Genomic DNA, 21,480 nt, shown 5'->3' with positions numbered 1-21,480 from the left:
TGTTTTATTCAAACGTACTCAAAACTTCTTCTCATCAACTTTTATACTTTTAAGCTGGATGAATAAGAATTTTTAAAATCTTTAAAATTTAATCTCTCATTTTTTCTAACTATGCTGTCTCTCCTTCTTTCTCTCTATCTCTTTCTCCCACCGTTTAATGACATCATTTACTGGGTTATCTACTTTTACAGAAAATGAAAGACCAAAATAGTATATAAGGATTGCACGAATAATTAAGGCATGTCGTTAAAGCCGTGGTGATAAACAGATATTTGTATACCTGATCATTACATACATCTCTTGGTTGAACAACAAGTATAAACTCATAAAAATATAGAACAATCATAGATATATGAAATGCCGCAAAAATGATAAAGATAATTGTTACAACTACATTCATATTTGACCGTGCCTGCTGATGTGTATTTGAAGCAAACAAACGTTTCATTACTTTGATCTTCTTCAAATGCAACGTAACCATAATTGAAGATACAATTGTCAACATAATAACACTACATAAACCACGGATGATCGAAGCATGTACACAAGCGAAACCATTTGACACATACAGAACAACAGCAATCAAAGAGCACATGAACCACAGAGACAGTGAGCATAATAACATAGATGTAACTGTAAGATATCGCCTGCTTTGTAAGGGATAAACTGTTAATAAATACCTTACAGAGCAAAGTAGCAATACGTGGCTGGTTGAACTAAAATAAAACGTGTGAGGGAATATTTTGAAGACTCGGTCGTTTACCAAATTTAAAACATTTGTGAAGTACACTAAGCCGAAAAATATAACTGAAAAGAAATCCGCCAATGCAAGGCATCCGATCATAGCAAATGTTGGCGTATGCAATGCCGGACTGTTCACAATTTTAGCTACGGTGACCATATTTCCTACGATTCCCAAACACGTTATGAACAAACAAACGCACAGCACAACATTTCCCCCTGTCATGTCACTAAAGGATATTCTGAAAAATGTTTCGTTGTTATACAGCAATACTGTCAAAAAGGTATTGTTTCCTATAAGTAAATCACACTCTTTGTTATCATCAAAATATGAAGTGCTATTTTCTGTTGTACTTAAATTCATATCGGTTAATTTCTGCAGCCACATATCAATACAATCCAGTTGTGTAACGGTTCGAGTTCTTTATATATCAACAGATCTATAAAAGCAACATAAAAAAACCGTATGAAATAATTTTTAATCCAAATTATACTATATAAAATATCTTTGGTCATTAAAATGAGAATTTATTAACTGTTGCAATTTTTTAGCTGAATTTTCTGGCATTTTTTGCAAACAAAATATATACTTACTTATCCGGTGGGTTTTTTTTTGCTCCGTTAGCAAAAGTAAATCCAATGATAAGTGTAGTATTCTACATGAAAGTACATCTTAATGGCACCAATCAATCAATCTGCAATAGGTCTGCAATTAAAACACTTATCAGTTACTACAGTACAGCAGTAATTTAAAGAAATAAAAGATGCTAAGGCAACTATTCTGTAAATCCAAGAGTTGAACCTCTGATAACAAGTACATTTGGAGTTTAAATAAAAACACTGAATATCTAAACATGTCTGAGATTCATTTCATACATTATTGTTTGCTTGGATTAGGTGTTCCCAAACATATGCTTTCTATGAATTGATTTTCAAGGAATAACAAATCATTCTCCGAGTAATATGAGTTGATAATTTTAGTTGGGGCGTGATCAAATTCAATAAATCCCAAAGGGTTAATGATAGCTTTAGTTACGCATCGACTAAAACAATCACCCCATAATATTAGAAAAATGATTCCTGGTCATTTATATTTATATCAATTTCAGTAACTGCACGATCAAATTATAGAATGTTAATTATGCAAACTCTGCTTGCGCCTTTCCAATAGGTCATTTAAATTGATTGCACTGTACATTACAAAATAAATTCGTAGTGCATCACATATAAAGTCCCTAAAAATGTTAATATTTAAAAAAATATATAGAAAATCCTCTACATTATACGGTTAAGATTTGTCAAAACAGTTATATTATGACGTATGCTGATTATTTGTAATTTATGAAATATTTTAAAAGAATAGACGAGACGGGTGATGATTATTTTAAGAAGGTACCCCAGTTTAATTTTCGTTATAAACCAATTCAACCAAGTTATCGCGCTTTCACTTCCCCAATGATGTCCAATGTTTCACAGAATATCTAACACATAGCTTTTTTTAATGATTGGAGCAAAGTAATAGTATTTAGATGAATCAATCTTAAATTCAAATGAATTATTGCTATAATCATGACTTTGAAAAAAAAAATCAATTTAAAGGTGTCATATTCTGGACAACTCTAAATGTTACGTTAACATGTCATGTGGTATATAGCGACTAAAGACTCTGGAATGCAGTAGCACTTTATTTATTATACTAATGCTCAAAATTTGTTCTCAAAATTTTATATTTTCAAGCTGGATAAATAAGAGTTTTTAAATTCTTTAAAATTTAACCTTTCATTGTTTTCTTACTGTACTCTCTCTTTTTCTTTCTCTCTATCTCTTTATCTTACCATTTAATGTCATCATTTACTGGGTTTTTTCTTTTACAGAAAACGAAAGACCAAAATAATAAATAAGGATTGCACGAATAATTAAGGCATGCAGTTAAAGCCGTGGTGATAAACAAATATTTGTATACTTGATCATCGTATGCATCTCTTAGTTCAACAACAAGTATAAACCAATAAAAATGTAGAACAATCATAGATATATGAAATACCGCAAAAATGATAAAGATAACTGTTACAACTAGATTCATGTTTGAACTTGCCTGCTGATGTGTATTTGAAGCAAATGAACTTTTCATTACTTTGATCTTCTTCAAATGCAACGTAACAATAATTGAAGATACAATTGCCAACACAATAACATTGCATGTACCACGGATGATCGAAGCATGTACACAAGCGAAGCCATTTGACACATACAGAATAACAGCAACCAAAGAGCACATAAACCACAGAGACAGTGAGCATAATAACATAGATGTAACAGTAAGATATTGCCTGCTTTGTAAGGGATACACTGTTAATAAATATCTGACAGAACAAAGTAGCAACACGTGGCTGGTTGAACTAAAATAAAATGTGTGAGTGAATATATTGAAGAATCTGCGGTTTATCAGTCTTTAAACACTTGTGAAGTACACTAAGCCGAAAAATATAACTGAAAAGAAGTCCGCTAATGCAAGGCATCCGATCACAGCAAATGTTGGCGTATGCAATGCAGAGCTGTACGCTATTTTAGTTATGGTGAGTATGTTTCCTACGATTCCCAAACACGTTATCATCAAACAAATGCCTAGCACAACATTTCCCCCTGTCATGTCACCAAAGGAAATTCGGAAGAATGTTTCGTTGTTATACAGCAATACTGTCAATAAGGTGTTGTTTCCTATAAGTAAATTACACTCATTTGCATCATTCAAATAAGAAGTGCTATTTTCTGTTGTACTTAAATTCATATCGGTCAATTTCTGCAGTCACACATGAATACAATCTAGTTGTGCCACGGTTTGAGTTCTTTACGTATCAACAGATCTATAAAAGCAACATTAGAATATATGGAGTCATTTTAGATTTGAAATATACCAAATAAAACACCTTTGGTTATAAAAATGATAATTTATAAATTGTTGCAATTTCATACTCATATTTTCTGGAGAAAAAAATATATACCCACTTGTGCTTTCTTTTGCTACGTTAGCAAAAGTATATCCAATGATGAATTGTAGTATTCTACATGGAAGTACATCTTAAAGTCAACAATCAATCATATCCGCGATATGTCCGCAATTAAAACACTTAACAATTACTACAGTACAGCAGTTATTTAAATAAATTAAACCTAACAAAGTAGGTATACTGTCAATCCAAGAGTTGAACATCTGGTATCCAAAATGCTTTGATTTTAGTTTCTTTTTATTTATATTTTGAGATTGGACGCCTTAATTTTTTCATTGATGAATCTCCGGAGGGTCTGATTCTTTTTAATTTTGAGAGTTTTGCATTATATTTTCATGAAAACTTGGTTGTAGTTCGTATGATTGGTTAATGTTTAGTTTCTGCTATTTTGTCAGATGGCTTTTGTGTTATTTTCAATTTTTCTCTTTCCTTTTTTTCTAAAACAAATGTTATCATGTGCATAAAACATGTCATGTTATTTAATCGCTACACGGGTTCGATGAGGCAACTCTCAGCAATCGATTGAGTAGAAAATCCTCTAATCGATAAAACGTTCACACTAAGCAGCATGATGTCATATTTTATTCCAGAAAATGTCAATTTTAACTTTATCTCTGGTTTAAGTTATGAAAATTTTAGGCTTAAAATGTCCATAGAAATCCATAACTGAATATATCTTCAATCTCTCTGCATTACGTATATTTATCATTGATGACGCCAAAAGCATGACAAATCGTCGGAATAAATGTAAACAATGTCAAAATAAGACATTTAATACAGATATCCAAGATTTAGATGAGTGTCAGTAAGGATATACACAGTAAAAAACAGACATGGGTATTTTGTTTATCAGCGAGTGTTATAAGGTATAAGAATAAACATTTGTATAGCTTGACCGTTCTTTCCTCTGTCAGTGTGTACCAATAAGGCAAACACACTACCTCGAATATTATGAAAGATTAGTTTGGCAAATGTCAAAAGCACATGACCTAAAATACCTATAAGTACAGCTAGATTCCTAATATGTTTCGTTTTTATAATAGAAAAATACAAAAACATAAAGAACTTGATGGGTTTCCGATAGATAATGACAATATTCATTTTATGCGATTAAAAATAGGATTCTAGAAGTAATACAGATAAACACAGAAAGCCGATCAAATTATTGTATTAAACATGCAAATGCACTTTGGGGTAATGTTTCACGTTTTGATTTTTGTTAAGGTAAAAAAGTGATATATATTTTGACTGTCACGCGAAACCATGGCAAGACAGCTTAAAAGATCAAATCAATTCTTAAGTAGAAAAATAATAATATCTTGGTGAACACAATCATCGATATTGATATTTAGCACTGTGTTCAGAAAAATAAACATTTTTTAAACTGATTATAATATCGACGGTCTTTAAGCGCGGAGTTGCTTTTACCTACCTGCAGATTTATATGTTCAGGTTAATCGACCCCCCCCCCCCCTAAAAAAAGAAAAAGATGAACTTCTACATAAATTTCAGAAAACTCGGCACTCAGAATGTTTATTTCTGACTGCATTTTGATTTTACCCCTAACATCATACCAAACCAAACGATATTTTTGTTTATAATTGTTAGACACCATCGTAAGAGAGAATTTCTTTAGGTTCTAGCATCAGTATTATGCTTAATAATTACTAAACGACGTACAAAAATTATATTCCGCCGTTTGGTGGAAAAAGTTTTTGAATTCACGTATTGGTTGAAACTAGCAGTTAGTTTTTTAACTGTTGCATCATTTTTTTTTCATCAAACGAATAACGTAATTTTATCTCATTAAATGTTTTGACAATTAAAAAGATAACTTGTGCCGAACTATTATTTTTGGGAGACTTTATCAGCCCTCAAGTAGTATTAAACATTTCAGAAATAGATGAATGGGAAGAACATTTAAATCACAAGATAGTCATTTCACTAATTTGTTACGTAGTTTGTGATATGTTTTGACAACAGCCTATTGCTAAGGGAAGTATCAAGTATTATTGTTGACTGAAATGTGAAGTGAGCAATCCCACATTATTCTTCAGTTATTTGATTAATATTGTATATAAACGACGGTGTGTTTCTTTTGTTATTATGAAATTATGAAACTAACTACTTTGAATTTATGGCTGAAAATTTCTATCGATTTTTTACATAAAACAAAACAATATTCAAGTTGAGGTTTTTATTCATTTTTTCTTGATATTCATAATTCAAACGAAAACCAACTTACGAAAACTTTGTCTTAGAACAGTTTTGTCACATGAAAAATAATTTGTGTAAAAAGCTTTAAATACACGAAGAACAAATCGGTACTTTATAACAGCTTACAGGAGACAAATATTCTGAAGGAACAAATTATGGGTACAAAAATATCTTTAAAGGTTTGGATCTATATTAGATTAATTCATAGAGTGTTTTTTTTTTCATTTTTAAGTGCGTTTTTTTTTTCTTTTTCTGGAATTTGTATGAAATCAGCTGACATAGACTTACAACAAATGTTGATTCTCAACCGTAAAACAACTGATTTTACGTACAGATAAGTTACTCCCATATTTAGAAATAAAAAACACAATATGTAGGAAAAAATTGCATCAATCACCATTATTAGATATTGTTTTAATAACAAAAATCAGAATTATACACTGTAGAGCATATTGATTAAAGAAAATACATGCTTAAACATTTATTTATATTTGGTTTTGGGTTCAGTGAGCAACAATTCTCAATGATATCTTAATAAGCGAATAATATAGGTGAGAATGCTATTTTAAGGATTTCGACTTGACAAAATGGAAGCATGATAATGATCCCCTGTGATTATTTTATTGCAATATTCAAGTACTGATTCTTCTTCCGTAAATATCTATATAAAAAAATAAAGTACTTAAATATATATATTTTTTTTGGTTTAAGGAATAATAAATCATTCATTAAATATAATGATATTATAAAATACGACAGGGGATGATTAAATCCAAAACATCCCGAGGGACGTTCTGATAAATATAACATCACAACACAACATATAGTATTTAACGACTAAAGACTCTGTAATGCAGTAGCTCTTAATTTTTATTACAAATGTACTTAAAACTTTTTCTCATCAACTATTATAATTTTAAGCTGGATGAAAAAGAATTTCTAAAATCTTTAAAATTTAATCACTCGTTTTTTCTAACTATGTTGTCTCTCTTTCTTTCTCTCTATCTCTTTCTCCCATCGTTTAATGTCATCATTTACTGGGTTATTTCCTTTTACAGAATATTAGAGACCAAAATAATATATAAGGATTGCACGAATAATTAAGGCATGTCGTTAAAGCCGTGGTGATAAACAAATATTTGTATACCTGATCATTATATGCATCTCTTAGTTGAACAACAAGTTTAAACTCATAAAAATATACAACAATCATAGATATATGAAATGCCGCAAAAATGATAAAGATAATTGTTACAACTACATTCATGTTTGAAAGTGTCTGCCTATGTGTATTCGAAGCAAACGAACGTTTCATTACTTTGATCTTTTTCAAATGCAACGTACCCATAATTGAAGATACAATTGCCAACACAATAACATTGCATAAACCACGGATGATCGAAGCATGTACACAAGCGAAACCATTTGACACATACAGAATAACAGCAACCAAAGAGCACATAAACCACAGAGACAGTGAGCATAATAACATAGATGTAACAGTAAGATATCGCCTGCTTTGTAAGGGATATACTGTTAATAAATACCTGACAGAACAAAGTAGCAACACGTGGCTGGTTGAACTAAAATAAAACGTGTGAGGGAATATATTGAAGACTCGGTCGTTTACCAGTTTTAGAACATTTGTGAAGTACCTTAAGCCGAAAAATATAACTGAAAAGAAATCCGCTAATGCAAGGCATCCGATAACAACAAATGTTGGCGTATGCAATGTTGGACTGTTCACAATTTTAGTTACGGTGAGTATATTTCCTACGATTCCCAAACAAGTTACCATCAAACAAACGCACAGCACAACATTTCCCCCTGTCATGTCACTAAAGGATATTCTGAAAAATGTTTCGTTGTTATGCAGCAATACTGTCAAAAAGGTAGTGTTTCCTATAAGTAAATCACACTCTTTGATATCATTAAAATATGGAGTGCTATTTTCTGTTGTACTTAAATTCATATCGGTTTATTTCTGCAGTCACACATCAATACAATCCAGTTGTGTAACGGTTCGAGTTCTTTATATTTCAACAGATCTATAAAAGCAACATAAAAAAAACGTATGAAATCATTTAATCCGAAATATACTATTTAAAATATCTTTGGTTATTAAAATGAGAATTTATTAATTGTTACAAATTTTTACTTGAATTTTCTGGCATTTTTTGCAAACAAAATACATACTCACTTATGCGGGTTTTTTTGCTACGTTAGCAAAAGTAAATCCAATGATAAGTGTAGTATTCTACATGAAAGTACATCTTAATGGCACCAATCAATCAATCTGCAATAGGTCTGCAATTAAAACACAGTTGTATAGTTTAACTGTCACGTGAAACAATGGCAAGACAGCTTAAAAGATCAAATCGATTCTAAAGTAGAAAATAATAATATCTTGGTGAACATACTCATCGATATTGATATTTAACACTGTGTTCAGAAAAATAAAACATTTTTTAAACTGATTATAATATCTACGGTCTTTAAGCGCGGGGTTGCTTTAACCAACCCGCAGATTTATATGTTCAGGTTAATCGAACCCCCTCCCCCCCCCCCCCTCTCCAAAAAAAAAAAAAGATAACTTCTACATAAATTTCAGAAACCTTGGCACTCAGAATCTTTATTTCTGACTGCATTTTGATTTTACCCCTAACATCATACCAAAACAAATGAAATTTTTGTTTATAATTGTTAGACACCATCGTAAGAGATTATTTTTTAAAGTTCAAGCATCGGTATTATGCTAATGAATGACTACACGATGTACAAAAATTATATACCGGCGTTTGGTTGATAAAGTTTTTGAATCCACGTATTGGTTGAAACTAGCAGTTAGTTTTTTAATTGTTGCATCATTTTTTTTCCCATCAAACGAATAACATAATTTTATTTCATTTAATGTTTAGACAATAAAAAAAAGTTGTGCCGAACCATTATTTTTGGGAGACCTTATCAGCCCTCAAGTAGTATTGAACATTTTAGAAATAGAAAAATGGGAAGAACATTTAAATCACAAGATAGTCATTACACTAATTTGTTACGTAGTTTGTGATATGTTTTGACAACAGCCTAATGTCAGCTATTGCTGAGGAAAGTATCAAGTATAAATGTCGACTTTTAAATGTTACGTTATGTTAAATCCCACATTATTCTTCAGTTATTTGATTAATATTTTATATAAACGACGGTGTGTTTCTTTTGTTATTATATAAATATGAAACGAACTACTTTGAATGTATAGCTGAAAATTTTTATCGATTTTTTACATAAAACAAAATAAAATTCAAGCTGAGGTTTCTATTCCTTTTTTCTTGATATTCATAATTCAAACGAGAATCAACTTACCAAAACTTTATCTAAAAAACATTGTTGTCACATGAAATAAAAAATTATTGTAAAAAGCTTTAAATACACGAAGAACAAATCAGTACTTTATAACGGCTTACAGGAGACAAATATTCTGAAGGAACAAATTATGGGTACAAAAATATCTTATAATATCTATATAGATTTATTTATAGAGTAGTTTTTCATTTCTAAGTGTGCATTTTCTCTTTTTCTGGAATTTGTTTGAATTCAGCTGACATAGAATTAAAACAAATTCTCAATCGTAAAACAACTGATTTTACGTACAGATAAACAGATAATGTAATTCCATATCTATAAATAAAAAAACACAACATTTAGGAAAAAATTGCATCATACAGCAATATATATTATATATATTGATTAAAAAAAATACCCGCTTAAACATTTATTTATAATTGGGTTTCGGTTCAATGAGCAACAATTATCAGTGATATCTTTATAATCGAATAATATAGGTGAGAGTGCTATTTGAAAAAAAATGGAAGAATGATTATGATCCTCCTGTTATCATTTCATTGCAATGTTTAAGTATAGTTTCTTCTTCCGTAAATATGAAAAAAGAATAATTTTAATTCATAATGTTTTTGATTAAGGAATAATAATTTATTCATTCATTGGGATGGCCAAATCCAAAAAAAGCCCAAGGAATGTTATGATTGATTCAATAACATCATAACACAACCGGAACTCTTTGAAACGTATGGTTTTGCTCAAAACTGTCCGCCATTTACTTGACAAGAGATCATAAAAAACCACGTCTTGGAGTTACATTTAAAGAGGGAAAAATTCACCCCAAGATGTAAACAGATATAAGGCAAAATATGACACTTCTAGTTAAATAAAAGTAATACTAATACAAGGAAGTTGATTAAATTAGGATAGCAAAGATCTGGCCTATTACTAGCGCTATTTGCTCTTAAATAGCGTACTTTTCGTAATTCAATAAAACTACTGATTGAAACTGTTAAACGTCAAGACCTTTTTCTCATTGCACAATCTAAAAAATTGAAATTACTAAACTACTCGCATAACAAAATTTATGTTTAGCATGAGAGTTAGAATTTTCAAGCTAGTATGTTACAATCTATTTTTTTTTCTCTGAAAAACAAACAAAATCATGTATTCAAATGAACATGCGTAACATACTTTTGTTATTATCTCTGAGGAAAGAAAAGAAAACTTTAATTTTGTTCTTGCAAAAGTAAATAATGCATACTATTTGTTTCGGTCGTGAATTTATACCCTTTTCTTTGACCAATTAAACTTTATTTTACAGTTAAGGAACATAATACAAAGTACGGCATCTGTCTCTCATTCACTTTACTTTTATCTAATATGATTCTCGTTAATATAATGCATGTTACAAAGACAGCAATTTTCAGAGAGAGAAAAATATTGTATGTTCTATTGATTCACCATTCTGTCAATAAGTATTTATTATCTTCAACAAAAAAGGACAATGATTATCCCTGAATAAACAATGCTCTCAACTTTAATTCTTACATATTTTTCAAATAAATAAAAAAAAATATCTTATCAATCCTAAATTGTTTACAAAAGTTTTGTAGTTGATGTTCCTTTAATTTGACTTTTGCATAGTTCAATTGAATGCCCTATACAGTATTGCAATTTGAATACCTAATTACTATTTTATTAAATTAATGGGTTAATTGCTTAAAAGATACACTAATTGTATCAAGCTTTTATTAGTAAATGTAATAGAAGGAGAAATGCGGCGAATTGTAATGAGAACTTTTCAACTTGATTATTTAACAACCTCCTTGATCACAGTACATGTATGATAAAGCAAATATTTCAAGTTCTAGAATATTAAGATTATTTTTGGTTCCTTCGATGATTCTAAGTTGAACGAGGCGTCCGACGGTTGGATATTCACAGAGGATTTCTACCACCTCTTCGGTCATTGCTGGTCCTTTGTAGAACCCACGCTGTACATAAGTTGTACTGTTTGCAACCTCAACTGCAGCGTCGTGAAATTGCTCACCTGTATAAATCAAATTATAGATTAAACCATAATATAATGAAACGTATCCTTAATATCAACAAACACCATGGGATATATAATTTAATTCATCTCATGTAAAAAGGAGTATTATATTTAACAAAGAGAATGGGGTTATTTGATTTCAAATGAAATTTGGATATCAAATGTAATGCCGAGAAAGAATTTTATTTTCTACATAATTCCTTAAAACATGTAGTCTTTAAGAACAGAAATACTTTTACATTAAATATGATGTCAAAATGAACATAGTTTTAAAATACTCTTTTAAACATTTTGAATAGATTGTATTCACAACGTAAATGCTACCTAATGAAAACAGCTAAAGCAGATACCTTTTTAAACTTAAAATAGGTGTTTGTCAAGACAAATTTCTAAAGATGTAAATAATACTGATTTAACATACAAGAAAGTAAAAATAATCTACTGTATATTACCATTACGTCATAGCTTGACGAATTTTATATTGTTAAACATGTGGGTTATATGTACATACCCCACACTTTATTTAACTCCGCCAACTTTCTCGAGTAAAAACAACATCAACAAAGTTGTTTTTTAACACGTCCATAACAGTGGAGGGACAATACCATCAAAATTTTGATTTTAATGTACCACCCTACCTCACGGCTAATTCGTATTTTTAGGAGAGATATAATGTCAAGTAATTTTTTTGACCAGGTCGTAGAGATTTCAATGGTTAAAATTTAGAATAATTAAAGGTCAAAGACCAAAGAGTGAAATATGACTGACTAAATATATACAAACTGAAAAAATGTAAACATTTGCGAACATTTTTACAATATTTTTGTTTTTGAAAGTTGTATACATTGATATGAAACCGATAATGACTGTCTGTCTGTCTGTTTGTATTATGAAGCGTTTTTCTTTAAATGACTATATTTTCAAGGTTTTAATCTAATTTTATGTGTATATTTCAATACAATCATACACAAATTGAAAATATATACCATGAAATTAAAAATTAACAAAAGGAAAAAGAATGAAGTTATATAATTTTATATGTATATTAAGTAAGTATTGATTGTCACTTCAAATTTATGGAGATTTTTCAAAAAAATTATACTGGTACGTAAAAATAGTTTATTTCTAATATACGAGATGACATGAACTATATGTTTACATCTGTTTGTCTAATCTTAAGACCTCTCAGGTAGAAATAGGACTTCATAAGTCAATCGAGATATACAAATGTTAACTTTTCTTAACGTTTAACAAATGAGACACAGAGAAAGGCTTTTAAAAAGGCAGGGTTTTTATGCAATAACATGTACTGAATGTTAAAATTTTAATATGCAATATATCAATTAGACCCTGCATTCTGTGATTTTAAAATATGCTAGAAATTTTATCATTTTTTGTAACAATGAAATGTAAATTTTTTAATGCACTTTTTCATTATTATAAAATCGAAAATCACGAAAGACATTTGTATGTATATGTGAATAAATACAAAATTTAAAATATAAGTAAAATTTATATTTTCAATTCAGTACTCCATTGTAGAACCTTTTTTTATCGGCATATTGTCCCACGTAATGGGTCTCGAACTGAAATTAAATTGCACATCAGTTACATACAAAGTATAATACTAACAAAAAGATAGTGGTTTAATGATACAAACATTATTTATTATAGAAAAAACCCTGTACAACTGAGATTTCCTTATTCATATTTGTTTAAAACAATTAGCTTAGCGCAGTATCCATAACAACATATCTGTACTAGCAGAGATTCAATTATTCTGAATGTTTAAGAATTAATAATAGAACAAATCAACACTATTTATTGAATTGGTTATAATTTTATCTTTTACTATTTATGGAATGTGCTCCGGGAAATTAGAATACAATAAATCACTTTTCTTCTTCCTTTGTGGTAATCAATATCAAACGCACAGATTTCAGAATTAATATAATTGATTGAATTATAATCTTAGAAAATTTTAACTCTTTCTTGAAATAACCATAAATAGAAGTAAATATGGTTTATTTTCTAAAAAATTCTTGACAATCTAAAATAAGAAATATGCTCATTTCTTCAATTCAGTTGTCTTATAAAACTGATTTGATAAGACATTTTTACAATGAACAAACTTGTTCAAATAGGAGTGTTCAAGTAAGGAAAAATACGATATATCACTAATCATATCGATTTACAAAACTAATAATATTTTTAAAGTTTTTTCCTTACTTCACAATGTTTATATCATAATCATGTATGAATGATTACTGTAGTTGTCTCATTATCTGTGGATCACTGGATGAAATATCTGGTTTCAGCGCTGCGGAAACCCTTTGGAAACTCTGCGGAAACTTAAGGTTACTTAAAGTTTCCGACAGGTTTCAGCACGGAAACTTCAAGTTTCATTAAGTTTCCGCAGTGCTGAAACTTAGGCTGTCCATGAATCCAAATGGTTTCCGCAACGGAAACTTACTGAAACTTGAAGTTTCTGCATAGTTTCAATCTCCATATACGTTTGGGATACATATTGTTTACAAATGGTTTCCGAGACGGAAACTTACTGAAACTTGAAGTTTCTGCATAGTTTCAACCTCCATATACAATTGGGAAACATATTGTTTACAAAGGGTTTCCGCAACTGAAACTTACTGAAACTTTTTATATTTTTGCTTTCACAAAAGCTACTACTTTATGTAAAAACAAAACAATTTCAAACAGTTCCAAATTTATTTTGTTCAAAAATCTGAAATTGTTTCCAATAATAAATAAAATACAGCCAAGATACAATAATGGAAAAACATCCATATGGCAATTCCCTTATTAGGGACTTTTATTTAAAAAAATGATAAAATTGCACAAGAAAAAAAACTCCCATAGAAATCTTTACATTTGTATTTTTTTTCATCTCGATTAAATGCCTATCAAATCTCCCTTTAAAAATGCAACAAAGATCTTACTTTTTAAAAAATATGAATGCAATTTACAAAATAACTGCACGTACATGAATAAACAAAGAAAATTTCACTGTTACATGATCATGATACACTTGTCTCAATTTGTTTTGAACTACAATAAATATGTACACCATAAAATATTTTTGAAAAGTCTAAAGTATCCATCTTTAAAAAAAAAAAAATACACTACAAGATAGTAGTTGACTATAGAGGTGTGACCCAGATTTGATTTGAATATGTCAATAAATTCCAAAATGAGGTCAAAGTGACCCACTTACAAGTTGGGATAAACCTTTTCTTTGTTAGTAATATAATCTAATGTTTTACAATAGAACAGGATTTGATATCATTTTTTTGATAATCCATTAAGTCCAAAGTGAACTTTTCATTTCCACCCATGATGTACCAACTGATCAGATTTTAATATCATAAGCCTGTCAGTATTTAATAGATGACCCAGAGGGAGATATGAAGGCTTGTTGGCCAATAAAAAGCTAACAATGGAGCAGTCTGTCAAATCATGTGCAAAAATATGATGTACACATTTAATTAATTATGCTGATTGCAACACACTTCATTCCTGATGAATATTCTTCTTTACACACGGTTTACCTTCCTACATTTCACTACTTTATCTACATTAATATTTTTAAATCCAAGACATGAAGTAAAATATACATTGTTTATATATGACAAGTATTACTACATGTACATGTACTTGCTTTTTTGTAGCATGTATGTATAAAATACAAAGAATCACACAGATAATTCACCTTACAATTCTCATCAATACCAGCATTTTACTTATGATATAAAAGCTAATTCCAATTATATATTAGTTACATAACACAGATTAAAATAAAACCCACATGGAAACAACTTTCCATCCAAGTAATTTTGTTATATAAAAATTGTAATACATGGGGTATATGTTGTCTTTATATATTTTCATATACGACATAATTGAATATTGTTTGGTGTATTTTATCATTTCTATGACCCATGCATTCATCTCCTAATGCAGTGTTTTTACATTTAAGATTGGTTTCTTAATTTTTCATATATTGCTGCAAATAAAAACTAAGTTATCAATAAATGTTTAAACAAAGAAAATGAAAAAAAAGTAGTTAACACTTATCAACTTGGAGGTGTGAGGATATATGTTACATGGAGTCTAATATTTTATGCAATATTTGCAAATTTAACAAATTATTTAAGAAAATGAAAGTTAATATCTGCAAGGTCTAATCAATCATTTAATAAGTCAAAACCAAGTGATTTTCTAAGATTCTAGCTTACAGACAGACATTGTAATATACTGGTATTTGATCATATAAAAAAAGTACTTTTATAGTTTATAGGTTTTTTGAAATGAGAATACTTTACAGTTAAAAAGTCTTGTTCTGCAGAGGTTTAGTCGGGTCGTAGAGATGTGTCCATTCGAATCAATAAGGAGTGTCCTTGGCTGTTGTTGATGTAACCTGAGTCGTAGTTTATGAAAATAGGCCTTTTTGGGGGACTTTCGAGCATTGTCCAGACCGGTGAAGCACTCATATGATCACATCATGGCTACAGCAGACTTAGTAGTTCTGGACAGTGGTAGCATTAAAATTCTTCTTCTTGCGATGAACTTGTTCCTTTCACTGGGCTGTACTTTATGTCTGTTCTATTTATCTTAAACATGAATAATAAAGTTTCATTTAGATTTTTAAACAATAAACATAAGTCATTTAGCCTAGCATGTAATAAAAGCATTCTGAATAAAATTCTGAATACAGAAGCTACTATGCAGTTGCCAGTTGCTGTTTAAACTATGTCATATAATGACTACAGTAGTATCTGGTCTAAAATGTTTCATTTTATGTTTGAAGCTATGTTATTTTCATTTTGATTCAATTATTGTTTGTTGAACAATGGAAAAACTTATCAACAATAAGTGTGTTCCCCCCCCCCCCCCTCCCCCCCCCCCCCCATCAACCTCCTTTTCAAGAACTTAGACCTGGATTTCCCCAAAATTACTACAATAAATTATAAACATCAAACACATGTATAAGTTAATGGTGAAAATAATCAATTTCAAAGCAATACCTTGCGTCCAGCTGGTCAAAACATTCACCCGAATCACCGAACAGAGGATGCAACTAATCACCGGAAACATTGACTTTGTATGCTGTCAATGCTGAAAAAGAAAAACGTGAAAGATTTCATTTTCCGGATTTAATTAATAATTTTTTTTCGTTACAATTGTATAATGTGCGAAAGATTCATTGTTCGTCTTGTTTACCAACCAAGCATTCATATATTAGGGACGTTTATATAATTATATATGTGTATACCCTAAGGCCTGGATAATCTTGATTATCATGCATATAAAGTTGGTTAATGATTAACTTGGTCAAAACGTATATTTAAAAGAGATACGGTAATAAAAATTAAAACGCCGAACCAAGTTTAAAAAAATGACGCCATCTTGATTTGATGGCGCGAGATCTCGTTTACAAATGAGAGATAAATTAGAGCCTTGAAAATGTTATTGGGAGTATCTATATTGTGAATTAAGTTACCTTGACATGAGTTCGTCGTTCCTGCATTATCTCCTTGTTGTAGAGGCTATTAATGCTTCTCAATTCTCCATTTTACAACAGCACCTTCTTGTCCATGTTAACCTTCGCTCGGAATCATAAAGTGCGCCAATACTGACCAATCAGAACCCGCTAAATCTTGGAGAAGTGCATCTTGGGATAGTTTAAAATGAATAATGTTTACCGGTAATCAAAATTATCATTTTTTACCGAATAGTATACTTTTTACATGTATATTTATTTTAAATAAGAACTGTCGGAGTCAGTATTTCCTGGTTAAATACGACAAAGTATTGGCGTGTGTTTGTTACAATTGTATTTGTAACACGTGATTAACAAAAAAAAAAAATGGCCGACCGTTTGTTTACAAATGACTAATGAAATTAAACAAGTTTTAATGAGACATATGTATCAGATTTTGTCTTTAACTATATTTTATTTACATGTACTGATGATTTTGCCAAACTAAATATGATAGAGCCATATATAGTTTACTGACAAGTTAGTCTTGACTTGTCCAATTTTCACCGCGATTCTAAGCACGGTCATATTTTTATTCAAAATATAGAGGTGTGGAAATATTATGTTCATCACAGAGCAGGTTCTGCATGAACACACAGAAATCACAAATATAATTAGATGCCGATCAATTAACGGGGTCCGGTTAACAGCGTTCACCCGTACGGTGAATTTACAACTACGATGAATTGATGGCAATTATTTTACAGTTACACATGTGCACTGATTGGTCATGCGATGAACAGTACGTTAAGAATACTTATGAAATTAAAATACAAACGCGTTAAACAAGCCGGGAAGTAAAGCGTACACGTCGGACTGATATACAAACAAAATATAATTTTAATTATTTGGTATACTTTCTACATCAAATGTATACGAATGTATAATCAAATTTTAAAAATGGGATTAAAATCACGTGCACCACATGGCTAGTGCTGGATTTTAAACTGATTTTGTTATATAACGTATAACTTCAGTAAAATTATAAATAATGCTTATTATATCTTATAACAGAAACATGTGCATGTTTCATAAACATGTATCAATATCTGTGTTTACAGTACAGAAAGTAAATACAAAGTATAGAAATGCATGAATCACATAGGGTCGAACCGGGGGGGGGGGGGGGCTTAGTGCAAAGTTAGACTTAACCAATAGGCATATAGCCCCCCCTACTTTTTCTCGCCGGAAATGTAATTGTTCCTAAATTTACCTTGAAAGATTGAGAATTTGGAGTGATAGGCATACTAGACCCCCCCCCCCCCCCCGACACGGATAAGGAATTTCATGATTTTGGGGGGGGGGGGGGGGGAATTGGGTAGGGAAATTTATTTTCGGAAGTATATGGTATAGGTATACCCCCCCCCCCCCCCCCCCCACGGATTAGGATTTTCATGATTTTGGGAATTAAGGTTTTTTAGGGTTTTTCCTCAATATTTCTGAGGATTAGTCTAGCCCCCCCCCCCCCACTTTCAATTTGCTTCCGACGCCAGTGAATCATGATACAGTCATACATGCAGTAAAGTCTGAAATGCATGTAAATAATTAAACAATTATTATATTAGCCTCAAACTCCAAGTGGGTTTTACTTGTTATTATCAACTGTAGAATTTTTAAAAAAATGTCCTGTGTACATGTGTTGGCGTGGTATTAAAAAAGAAATGAATTAGCTCTAAACTTCAGGTTGTACGAATATTTGGTATGATTTGTAAAAATTTACAAACGACTTTACCTTAATTTGTTTGCTTAATTAGTTACTGTACCTCAAGGTTCATTCAAATGATAACTAAAGGATTTAAGAAGGAGTCTTTCAAATTAGGTATATTAATTTATTTTACTAAATAATTATAATTTACTTATCAGTTTTACTAACTCAGGTACACACAAATTGAAAAAAAATTCTCGCCGGGCTCCAGTTATAAACTCTCGCTTCGTACTGTGTATATGTTATGTAACAGTCTTTTGTTCAATCCTGACAGAAAAAACCCTGCAATCCACACAGAATATACAGGAAAATCACAGAGGAGGTCACCTGGACAAAGAATGTATACACATGTATACACGTGCCCGAGTACCTAAGATTAATGATTTCATAATATGCATTAAACAAGATCAGACATCAGTTTTTCTTTTCAAATTCAATCAATTACTTAGTAAGGTTCTTAATCGCCTTATTTGCCACATTTGAAGATAGTTACATGTATACATATAGTTTCAGTCACGCTGAAACCTTACTATACATTTTAGTATGTACGGATTCATTATCATTAGGCTAGAATTAAACTTAAACCTGTTGAAAATAAATGATATCACTATTAAACTCAAATCAATTTTAGTAATAGTTTCCGCAATGCGTAAACCATTTGGAATCTTAACTTAAAGTTTCAGCATACTGAAACCTAGCGGAAATGTTCTGAAACTGATTGATATTTCCATAATAATTTACACAACTTTTCACATGATTCAAATTTAGTTTCCGCATTGCGGAAACCATCAGGAATCTTAACTTAAAGTTTCAGCATACTGAAACCTAGCGGAAATGTTCTGAAACTGATTGATATTTCCATAATAATTTACTCAACTATTCACACGATTCAAATTTAGTTTCCGCAATGCGGAAACCATCAGGAATCTTAGACTAAAGTTTCTGCTGACTGAAACCTAACGGATACTTGCTGAATCGATATAATGGTTTCCGCATTGCGGAAACTATACATGAAACTTCAACTTCAAGTTTCAGCAAGGTTTCCATATAGTTTCAGTTTTGCTGAAACTTGATTTTTCATCCAGTGGATGCGATCATTTTTACCTTTATAATAGCTTACAGGGTATGTAACACTATCGCATAGACAATCATCCTTGTGTCAGCAGTTTGTAAATACGCGACATTGACTCAATCAATGTTTGTTTTATTTACAAGAAAAATAATAAAAATGTATACTTGCGTATGACTTTTAGACAACAATAACCGTTATATCAAGAAAATATCTTTATTTAAGTTTTTGATAATGAGAAACAAAAATAGTTGACACACAGGAGAGAAAAAAATGCTCAAATCTTAAAGTTTTCGCATTTCGCAAAAATATTTGATTTGAGAAAACTCTACGACCGGACAAAAATGTTTGAAAAGAGTGATATCTTTAAGAAAAAACATAAATTTCAACCGTGAGGTATGCCGGTCCATTACACTTGGAAAATAAGCGACTTTATCTATCTTTGTTATTCTACTATAATAACCGATGTGCGTGGTCATAAAGACACTCGGATGCTACGCTCCCTCGTGACATTATGACCACGCCCATCGGGTATCTGTTCATAACCAACACTATTATATGGGGTATCTACTACATGTAAGTAACTGTCATACACTTCTCTTTTGTACTTTTCAATTCATAAGAAATTCAATTTAATTAAGAAAACAACATGTACCTCCATAATCTGTCCGCATAAATACACGAAGAAACTGTATTGTTGACAATTCCCTCAAATCAACTCTGATCCAAGGCAAGTCTTCTGTTGAAGATGAAAATATCTTATCGGGCATAATTAAAATGGAGAGAAGACCGTCAGAAGCGTACATTGGACTATATTTGTTAAAATCATCTCCATACACTGAAGAAGCGACGGGTGATTCTTGTTGAACTACTTTTGACTTCCACTCCACATCTGTACTTTCAGAAAATATACATAAAGATATGTCAAGATTTATTTTCAACCCGTTTCATTTTTCAAACCTTAATTTATAAATAATGGCTAGTAAACTGACGATGTTAAAATTTATGTGATCCTCCCCTCTCTCTGAATAATGGTTAGTCCTTTGATTCTACAAATTTTGATTCTTCTTCCAAAAATGTCACAAAGATATGCAAACAGGTTATAGACAGACATACGTACGTTCGTACAAACGTCAGACAAAGGTAAATTCTTTTGAATCGAGCGTTAGTTGACGTTACTACAGAAAGCTTTTATATGAATTACATGAAAAACACTATTCATTAAACTACAAATTTTCAAATTTTTCATTCAAACAAAATGTGTGTCTTGTCAAAACTGTCCTCAAACATTGAACTTTCATTTTTCAATATTATAATTAGAAAACATCACACGTTATACATTTCATTAATATTATTTTGGTTTTAAAGAATACTGTATCTAATTACCAAATGCAGTGCAAGGCCATTTGCAGAGCTCCATTGATTCGTAACTGTATATGAAATAACATTTCCATCGACAAAGATACCCATCTGGCTCAGGCTCTGTATGAAAGAGGAACGTCACAGAACTAGATTCAGATGCAGCAGATGCACACTGTAGCAAACTTGGCACACGAGTCATTAAACAGGATATAGGACTGTATGGACGATTCTGCCGATTTTTTGTGTAGCGATACATGCCAGCAGTTCCGTAAGCAAAATAATTTGCACACATTGAAACCAGAATTATATAAACACCGAAAGAAAATGTTCCAAACATTTCCGATCTGAACGTTTGAGTTCCAAGAGCACTATAGATCTTTTAAATATACTCCTTATTATAATTATTTTTAAAACAAAAAATGGTTTCATATC

The 21,480-nt window shown here is 30.7% G+C and overlaps 1 long non-coding RNA gene across 1 annotated transcript; it reads right to left on the bottom strand.

The window, feature by feature from the left end:
* Positions 1–14,112: 14,112 nt before the first annotated feature.
* LOC136274955 (uncharacterized) lies at positions 14,113–17,052 on the bottom strand. The gene is made up of 3 exons (XR_010713411.1): positions 16,874–17,052; positions 16,398–16,488; positions 14,113–15,983 (listed from the first exon to the last, which is right to left on the bottom strand). It is a non-coding gene; the product is annotated as an uncharacterized lncRNA (long non-coding RNA).
* Positions 17,053–21,480: the final 4,428 nt, after the last annotated feature.

This window comes from Magallana gigas, chromosome 4 (assembly GCF_963853765.1).
Source record: "Magallana gigas chromosome 4, xbMagGiga1.1, whole genome shotgun sequence".
Classification (NCBI taxonomy): Eukaryota; Metazoa; Mollusca; class Bivalvia; order Ostreida; family Ostreidae; genus Magallana; species Magallana gigas.
Note: the sequence above shows the minus strand (reverse complement) of the source record. Positions and strands in the feature narration are given on the sequence as shown.